We start from the raw sequence: 10,207 nt of genomic DNA, 5'->3' as shown, positions 1-10,207 counted from the left end.
AATCCAGTATAATCTCCCCGTCTCAAAGACCTAAACTCATCTCATCTGTGAAGTCGCCTTTACCATGTAAGGTAACACAGGTTCAGGGGCATAAAAGAAATGCTCACATATTGAGGTATGGGAAGTCATTCTGGCTTATACAGGAGTTAACTTGAATTTGATGCTAACTAAAACAGCCCGTTTTAGTAGTAAATATATGTTGTACATCTGCTTTAATTATTAAAGAAAAGGACAGACTGACCAGAAGTAAAGTAATGTCCATGTTAAAAATAAAAATTAGATGCCTTCCTTCCTGGGACACTACTGCTGGTCCTCCTTTGATAAGACTCCCTTCTCAGGGGCCAAGGCCATACTGACTCACTGTATATGTGCTAGTCTGGTGGGTTGTGGTTTTTTTTAAACGTTGATGGAGTGTATCCCTGACTTGTTTGATGTTTTTTGTTGACAAGACATAAAACTGCTGAGAATCACGCTCACTTCGCCAGCGCAGTTCCTCAGGTGGGAGGCTGTCTTCTGGGCTATAGTCCTCAGTTTGGCTCAAATAAAACTCTTTTCTAGTCCTATTATAGATTGTTTATTATTTTCATTTCAATATAATCCCCTTGAAATAATCAACTATGGGGGATGTCAACATCTTTGGGGGTACTGTTATTCTTCCTACCACAGAAGGGAAAAAAAAACAGAAAAGAGAGCATAGGAAGGGGGTTCTAGAGTGGGGGTAACAAACAAATTTTGTGTATTCTACCTTCCAAAATCTCTGGAAGCCCTCCTGCCTTCTTCCCCTGGCTGTAGGTCTCTCACGAGGGTCACGGGGACCCCCCAGTGGGTTCTATCCACAGTGACCTCCTCCTCACCTACCTGATGTGAACATCCCCTGGAGGATCAGAGTCTAGGCTTCTGATTATTATGACTCAACACATTTGGGAAATACTTTGTAATCTATTCTCCACATAGGCCAGAGTGAGATTTACATATACAGATCTAGTGACCTCCCTTGAAAACCATCAGTGGCTCCCCATTACTTCTATTTTTTAAATTTTTTAATTTTTAATTGAAGAATAGTCAATTTACAATGCTGTGTTAGTTTCTGGTGTACAGCATGGGAATTCAGTTACACATGTGTGTATATGTATATACATTCTTTTCATACTCTTTTTCATTATAGGCTATTACAAGATATTGAATATATTTCCCTGTGCCATACAGTATAAACTTGTTGTTTATCTATTTTATATATAGTAGTTAGTATCTGCAAATCTCAAACTCCCAGTTTATCCCTCAGTCACCCCCTTTCCCCCCAGTAACTGTAAGTTTGTTTTCTATGTCTGTGAGTCTGTTTCTGTTTTGTAAATTAGTTTATTTGTGTCATTTTTTTTTAGATTCCACATATAAGTAATATCATATGGTATTTTTCTCTTTCTGGCTTACTTCACTTAGTATGATAATCTCTAGGTCCACCCATGTTGCTGCAAATGGCATTGTTTCATTCTTTTTGTGGCTGAGTAGTATTCCATTATGTGTGTGAGTGTGTGTGTGTGTATGTATACGTATACATATACACACATATGTATATGGACAGCAGAGTTAATTTACCACCTTGGGCGCTGGCTAACCTCAGGAAGCAGAGCCACCCTGCCAGCCCTAGACAACACCCCCACCTCCGCTCTGTCACACATGAGATCAGCTTCTATTTTACTTAAAGCACTATATGCTGGGGGCTTTCTCTTAGGGCCTCTTAGCCTGTCCCCAGCTGGTCTCCACTTGTTTGGGTGATTATCTCGCCATCAGACTGTTGGCTCCAAAGGGCAGGAACTGACTCTGTGTTTGTCCTTGCATCTCTGGACGAGACAGATCAGGTATGGCCAGCCCATCTCATTTTCTCTGATGAGAAATCACCAAATTTAAGACTGGAAATACCTTCACAAAGCCCCAGTGCCTAAATTACTACAAACTTCCTTTATTTCTCCATTGATAAGCTAGGGAGGAAGGGTCATACAGGATGAACTTGGGATAAACATTTAGGGGCCATCTTATGGGAAACAGCTGCTCTCCCAGACTGACTCTGGCCTGGAGGGATGAAGCTGGGATTAGGCACCTGATGTCAGGGGAAGCGCCCTCAGGCTATGCGTTTCATCTCAGCCTGGGATCAAGAACAGCAGATTTTAACGTGAAGCTTCAGAAAAAAAAAAAAAATGAGCGTTTGGAAGTGCTCCCCAGTTTATGACCTACGGGTAATAATCTCTGTGGCACTATAGTGGCTCACAAAATACATTTGGGAGAAGGTAACCCTAGTGCCTTCCCCGAGCCTGGCACATAGTAGGTGCTCACCTGGTATTTGTGGACTCACTGAGTGGTAATAACTAATTGAACAGCTATTGATCTCTTACTTCGGTCAGGGATCTCCCAACTGACTTCATTTTTCCAAGTTCCGTCCTTCCTCCCCTCCAATATCTCTCACCTAACCTCCACATCCCTGCACCAGATCCCCAGGTTAAAAGCCTCCGGGGCGGGGCGGGGCAGGGCGGGGCGGGGGTGGGGCGATATACTTCAGTGGTAAAGCGCATGCCCAGCACTCAGGAAGTCCTGGGTTCCATCCCCAATACCTCCTATAAAAGAAATTTTAAAAATTTTAAAAAAGCTTCCAGGGCTTCCCAATGCCCACAAGCCCAGACTCCTTAGCCTCATATGGCCTGAGTCTCCCCTCCCATCTCCTACTTTCCTACCTTAGACCACACCCTGGGTCCGTTGCTTTCTGAACTATTTGCCATTTGCTGAAAATGACATGGTTTTTTCATAATTGAGAATCTTTGTTTCCACTGTGATTTCGTCTTTGTTTTGTGAGTTGTTAGAAGTGAGTTGCTTGATTCCTAAATTGGGAAATTTCTAGAGATCTATTACTGAGTTCTAATTTGCCTCCACCTGGTGAGAGAACACACTTCAGGTGAATTCAATCCCCTGATAACTTGTTGAGACAAACTTGGTGGCCCTGAAAGTGATCTATGTAGGCAAATGCCCTGTATTCACCTGAAAAGAATATGTGTTTTGCAGTTTAGGGGGGGTGCATGTTCTAGACATGCTGGTTAGATCAAGTTTGTTAGTTGTATTCAAATTAGCTATTATCTTAATTATTTTGAATCTGCTTGTTCTATGATTGTGAAGTTTTTTATTTTTCCTTTTAGCCCTTCAACCTTTGCTTGATATATATATATAACTGAATCACTATGCTGTACACCAGAAATTAGCACAACATTGTAAATCAACTATAATTCAATAAAAAAAATTTTTTTAATGGAGGTACCAGGGATTGAACCCAGGACCTCGTGCATGCTAAGCCTGCACTCTACCGCTGAGCTATATCCTCACCCCCTCTAAATTTTTTTTTAAATGAAAGTTTAGGGGGAGAGGGTACAGCTCAGTGGTAGAGTTCATGCTGAGCATGCACGAGGTCCTGGGTTCAATCCCCAGTACCTCCATTAATAAACAAACAAATAAACTTAATTACCTCACCCCCAAAAAAATTTTTAAAAAGAAAGTTTAATACAATAGAGGGAATATAGCCCATATTTTATAACTATAAATGGAATATAACCTTTAAAAATTATGACTTGCTATGTTGTATACCTATAACTGGTATAATATTGTACAACTATATCTCAATAAAAAAATTTTTTTAAGAATTTTTAATTTTTAAGAAAATTTTTTAAATTGAGATATAGTTGTACAATTTTTTAAGGAAAAGTTGTACAATTTTTTTAAAGAAAAGAAAATTTGCTTTCTAGGTATAGATATATATCACTTTGGTTCTGTTTCTTCTCTGGAGAACCCTGGCTAATCCAGGGTCTGGAGTACAGAGGAAGATGCCTCTGCTCGTGTTATAAAGAATGTATTTTTTTTTTGCATATTTTGTATATTTTGAAGCAAGTCTTCTCTCTGTCCAGTTCCAGTTGTTTGTTTTTTGCTTTTTATGTTTCTCTATGAGAACAGGCTGATCCTTGAGGCTCCAGACTTGCTGGACATTTCCTGCCAAAACGAAAACGGCTCTGCTCAGCCCAAGGTGACAGTTTCCCCATGTGACAATGAATATATATATGTTCATGTATAACTGAAAAATTGGGCTCTACACTGGAATTTGACACAACATTGTAAAATGATTATAAATCAATAAAAAATGTTTAAAAAAAAAGTGACATTTTCCCCTATTCAACCCAATTTCAATTTTCAAATTAAAAAAAAAAATCCTGCTGTTAACCAGGCTGCAGTTTTAGCAGGAATTATGGAAACATAATCTCCTCTGGTCTAAAAACTAGAAGACAAAGGGTGGTGTAGGTTCAGGAAGGATTGTCCCAGAATGAGCCACATGAGGCAAAGAGGAATGTGTTTAGAACTGCTCAGCCTTCTCCCCCGGGAATGAATTATTTGAAAGACAAGGTCAGTCTTTGCAACAAAGGAGAACATTTTAGGCAGTGATTCAGAAGCACTGCCTCCACTATGCACTACTCCGACTTGAACTTTGGAAAAATAAGAGGCCTTTCCTTGTTTTCGTTCTCTGAACAGGCCTCAGCAAGCTGAGACTGAATGATCTTTATTTCTAAAAATAATACCAACTTGGATCTCTAAGCTGATTCTCTCCATAGGACAGCAGAAACCATGCTGGGGCCGAGGGCAAAATACTGGGCAGACAGAACCAAGCGCGCTGGGAGTGACCCTTCCCAACTTCAGCAAGGACAGTGGTAGGGAGCAGCTGCTCTGGTGGCCGCTGGAAAATCTGAAATGGAATCACAATGCAGAGTCTCAGAAGGACAGAAACTCTTCTGTCCAGGGTTTTGCAGGAATTCTTAGTGGAGGCCTTTGGAGGCATTTCGGGGTATCACCAATATGTTGTTGAAGTCTTTGGTTCAAAGTGAGACCATCTAGTGCCTTCCAGAGTTCTGCGGAAGCTCCTGCCAAACAGAAGATGTTTCCTTGCCCATATTGCCAGATTTATGGCATCCCTGGCAGGATGAAATCATGGAGGGGGAAAGAGGCCAGGGGGAGTAGGGGCTGAGAAGGTGGAAGGTGAACATTAAGGAGAGTCTCGGTCAGCAGGCCAGTGGGACCTCCCCCCCCCAAGTCTAAGGCGCACTGGTTCTCAGCCAGGGTAAGGTTGCCCCCCAGGTACAGTGGCAATGGCTGGAGACACCTTTGGTTGCACAACTTGGGGAGTGCATCTAGGGGGCAGAGGGCAGGGAGACTGCTAAACAATGGTCCCCACTACAAAGGATAATCCAGCCCCAAATGTCAATAGTGCTGAGGATGAGAAACCCTGCTCTGGAGAATGAGCTAGGTCAGCAGTAAAGACCCAGAGCACAGGACAGCCACATCACCACCACCGACCAGGCACCACAGGGAACACAGCTATTTTCCATTTCTCTCCCCCTGCCTCAACCTCTTGAGTAAGCCCAGCGGAGCGGGTGGCGTGCGAGAGAGATGCCACGTCCCTGCTCCAGGGCTGGAGCCCCTGGGCTCGGGAAGGGTAGGGGTAATTTGAGACAAGTTTGACTTTTTACATGGATGGCTTAAACTCCCCAGTAGCGCTGTCTTAATCACAACAACAACAACAAAATGCCTGGAAAAGTGGAATCAGGTGCCTTAAAACGGAGCCTTACACCCAATGACAAAGGGAATTTGGACAGAGATCAGCTGGTGTTAGTTATTGAGTTACTGGAAACAACATTTTCTTAATGGTCTCTTCAACAAGACGAGTCTTTTTTTTTCTTTAAGGACATGACTCTTTAATTTTATTGACATGACTCTTACAGCACAATATTTTTGAGAAAGTGATTTTAGCCCCAACCCATAGCTTAAGTTCTGTTTTTTGACTATTAATCTGAATTAGGCTCACCTAAATTTCATACACAGATTTTTTTTTAATTAAAGGATAGTCAATTTACAATGTTGTGTTCATTTCTGGTGTACAGCATAGCAATTCAGTTATACATATATATATATATATTCCTTTTCATATTCTTTTTCATTATAAGCTATTACAAGGTATTGAATATAGTTCCCTGTGCTGTACAGTAGGACCTTATTGTTACGACAAATCTTCTAAAATGAAACTGGCTACGTACAGTGTTATATTGCTTAGCATGGTGTCCAGCACAAAAGAGAGCTTGATGGATGTTAGCACTTGTAGTAAGAGGGAAGTGGAAAATGAGCAGGGAGCTGGTTTCAGTTAAAGCACAGAGACTGAGGAAAGCCGGGGCGCTGATCAACAAGGCACTGGCTGGGGTTCCCAAGAGTATATTTGGAGTCTCTTCTTAAGCTACAAACTAGGTTCTTACAGGTAAAACAGTTCCCTAAGTTGTCCCCGTTCCCACTTCCTGAGGACAGGAACTATAGGGGAGTCCCCAAGTACAGGCCGCCATCAGTACCTCCGCCCCCTGGTGCTTGTGATGCTCTTCACACCAAGGCGGAGGCGCCCTGACTCCCTCCCCTGGAACCTGGGCTGGCCTTAGGGACTTGCTTGAGCCGTAGAATGTGGCACGTGTGATGTTCTGGGACTTCCAAGACTAAGGCATGAGAAGCCTTGTAGCTTCTGCCTGAGTATCTTGGGATGATCGCTCATGAGACATTCCCTCTGGGAACCCAGCCGCCGTGTCACATGGAGGGGCCACCCTGGCACTCTGGCTGACAGCCCCAGTTGAACTAGCTGACAGCCAGCCTCAACTGTCTCTTGGAAGCGACCCATTTGGATGATCAGCCCATTGACATTGTAACTACATGAGTCTCCAAGTGAGAACCATCCAGCAGAGCCCAGTCAACCCACCACGGACCCAATAAATTATTGCTTTGGTAATGTGTTACCATTACATACATCTTAGGATGATTTATTACTCTGAAAAATATCATTGGAACACTTCCCTAGGGAGTCAAGTAATTTCAGAAACATATGCTCCTTTCTTGGATGAAAAATTAATTGCCTTTCTAGTGACTGTCCAGGGATATCCAGGCTGGTGGAAAGATACAAGTCAAGCATCGTTCCAAGCCCAAGTTCCAGCTTAGGCGAAGTACTGACTCCTAAGCTCCTTGAATTGAGAGCCTTCCAACCCCCCTCTCCTTCCCCACCTGTCCATTTCTTCCTCCTTCCCATTCTCTTCTTCCTGACACTCCTCCTCCATTCTTTGATAAATTCAAAGACACTATTCTGAAATAACCACCATAGAAACACAGTCAGGTTCCTAGAAATCAGACCGATATCATGAAGGCACAGTGTAGGGAGGTGGACAGGGCAGGAACACCCAAGGCTAACTAACCACCAAGGTGAGAGTCCTCATAGCGGGGAGGTGAATTTATCTTCCTTTGGGGGGAAACAGAATCCCCTGGTAATTAAATACCAATTAGATACTAAGAAAGAGCATTTCCAAAATCATTGCTTTTCAACAGGGAAATAAAAGTTTCGGTTCTTTTAATTCACGAGGGCGCCGGCTTTGACACCCCCTAGTGGGAATGACTGTAATAACTGCAGAGTTCGGCCCCTCCTCTTCCCTTCTCCTGGAGCCTGGGTGGCAGCCAGCTTTGTCACTAGTCTCACATTCCCACGCCGGTGTCTGGGGGAATGTGGGCAGAGACTGTAATGGTATGTGTCATTTCTGTACTATGCCTGACTCATTTCCAGACATGAAATAATCACTGGGACTATGAAAATTCACGATGCCCTTTTTTGGGGATGGGTGGAGAGGGGCGGTAATTAGGTTTACTTATTTATTTGTTTAAATGGAGGTACTGGGGGTTGAACCCAGGACCTCTTGCAGGCTAAGCATGTGCTCTACCACTGAGCTCTACCCTCCCCCGACCATGACGCCCTTGAAGAATTTTTTTGCGGCAGTTACAGAAATCTCCATGAGGCCTTTGAGTTTGCCTACCTGCTTGGAAAACAGGCTTCAGATCCTCCTTTTATGCGAAGTCAGTGGTTCCCAAATGTGTCTGCGTATTCGAATCAGTGGGGAGCTTTGAAAAATTCTGCAGCTCAGGCCACACTCCAGACCAGTTAAATCACAATCTCTGGGGGTAGGACCCAGGCATCCGGGGTGTTGAAGCTCCCCCAGGGGGTTCCAATGTGCTGCCTAGTTTGGGAGCCGTCATGCCCCATGACCCCATCAGCCGGTCCCACAGGCGTTGCCAGCTGGCTCTTTCTGCTTTCCTTGAGGAGTGTCCCAAGGCACTTAGCATGTATGAGCCATTTATTTGGAAGAGCCTTCACAAATAAAGAAGCCTGGATTGTAAAATTTTCCATCGCTAAGTTATTTTCACTTTACTAAAATTTGAATGGGGGGCGGTATAGCTCAAGTGGCAGAGTATGTGTTTGGCAGGCACAAACTTCTGGGTTCAACCCCCAGTACCTCCTCTAAAAACATAAATAAACCTAATTATCTTCCCCCAACCCCACCAAAATAAAATAATTAAATAGTTTTTTAAAATTTAGGTATTTTTTTCCAAATACAAAAAATACACTGCAGGCGTGGTTATCCTTAGTGGGGACGAGGCAGTGGCTGGAGGGGGTATCAGGAGATTCTAGGATTTTTTTAAAAATTAATACAGGTGTTCTGGTTCACACATTCAGAGTTTATGGTCTGTGTGCTTTTCTGTATGCATTTATTCCTCAATAACCACCCCCCTTACATTTTGCATGACTATGAGGGGAAATACAGAGAAATAAAAAGGAAATAACAGTAACAGCCAAGGAGCGACACTTAGGGCCTCCACAAGCGACCCTCCTATTTAGACAAGGTGAGTCCCTCCAAATACTGCCACCAAAGCCCTGTTGGCAAGCCGTCACCCCTGTAAGGGGAGGGAAGGTGACTCTGCATAGTTATATGAGGCTTAATGTACTGAACCCCGAATAATTAGTGCCAGGAGAAGCTGATGGAGATGAGGTGGGATGCCCACACTGTCCCACGGACTCCAATTCTCTCTTTGATCTAATCAGGTTCATCTGAGCTCTCTTTTTGACAAAGCCTCAAACCCAGGGCTTCTGTGTCCTTCCTTGCAGAGTCCAGTTCTCGGAAGAATCCTGCTAAGTCAGTTGAGCCAGAATTCCCCCCATCCTCCACGTCTGATCACATTCAGTATTTGTTCCAGTTCCCCATCCTCCGCCATCCCCAGGTGGTGTCTGACCCCCCCTGGCCTGCCTTCAGCAAGTTCTGCTAGGTCGGTTTAGCCAGAATCGCCCCTCACCCCTGATGTTTCCTCTTAGTAATCTTCCATCCACCGATCCCCCTACCCTGCTCTTAGGCTATAAATTCGCACTTTTGCTTGTTTGGAGTTGAGCCCAGTCTCTACTCCGTCCCGTCCACTGCAACACCCTACTGTAGTGGTCTCTGCACCTATCACCCCAGTCCTGAATAAAGTCTGCTTTTGTCTTTTTTAACTAGTGTCCGGAATATATTTTCTTCTTTAACCCAAATCAGAATTTCAACTACATCCTTAGAAATGGACATTTTGTGCATCACGAAAGAGTGATCCTGAAAGGGACATTGCTGGTTCATTTAAAAAAATTGGACAACATTGTAAAATGACTATAATGCAATAAAAAAATGCTTAACAAAAACTGGAATAAACAAATTTACACTGTGTAGCACAGTAGAACTATATTCACTATCTTGTGGCTTATGGTGAACAAGAATATAAAAACGAATATATGTATATTCATGCATGACTGAAGCATTGTGCTGTATACCAAAAATTGACACAACATCGTAAACTGACTATATTTCAATAAAAACAATACCAAAAAAATGGGGTGAAATGCACATAACATAAACAAGTCAGTGGTATTTAGCGCCTTCACGATGTTGTGCAACCATGACCTCTACCCAGTTCCAAACCTGTTCATCACCCCAGAATAAAACCTCTGTTCATTAAACATTTACTCCCCATGTCCTTCTCCCTCCAGCCCAATCAGCTCTCTGTCTTTACGGATTTACCTGTTAGGACACTTCATTTTAGTGGAATCACACACAGTACGTGGCCTCTTTTGCACCTGGCTTCTATCACTTCTTTCATGTACCATTCTTGAGTTTCCTCCACCCGGTAGCACAGCTCATGACCTCAGCCCTTTTTATGGCCAGATACCACTCCATGATATGCATAAGCCACATTTCTTTACGCCCTTCAGCTGCTGATGGACACTTGGGTTGTTTCTACCTTTTGGTTATTGTGACTAGAG

This window comes from Camelus ferus, chromosome 16 (assembly GCF_009834535.1).
Source record: "Camelus ferus isolate YT-003-E chromosome 16, BCGSAC_Cfer_1.0, whole genome shotgun sequence".
In the NCBI taxonomy this organism is placed as follows: domain Eukaryota; kingdom Metazoa; phylum Chordata; class Mammalia; order Artiodactyla; family Camelidae; genus Camelus; species Camelus ferus.
This window is presented reverse-complemented; position numbering follows the sequence as displayed.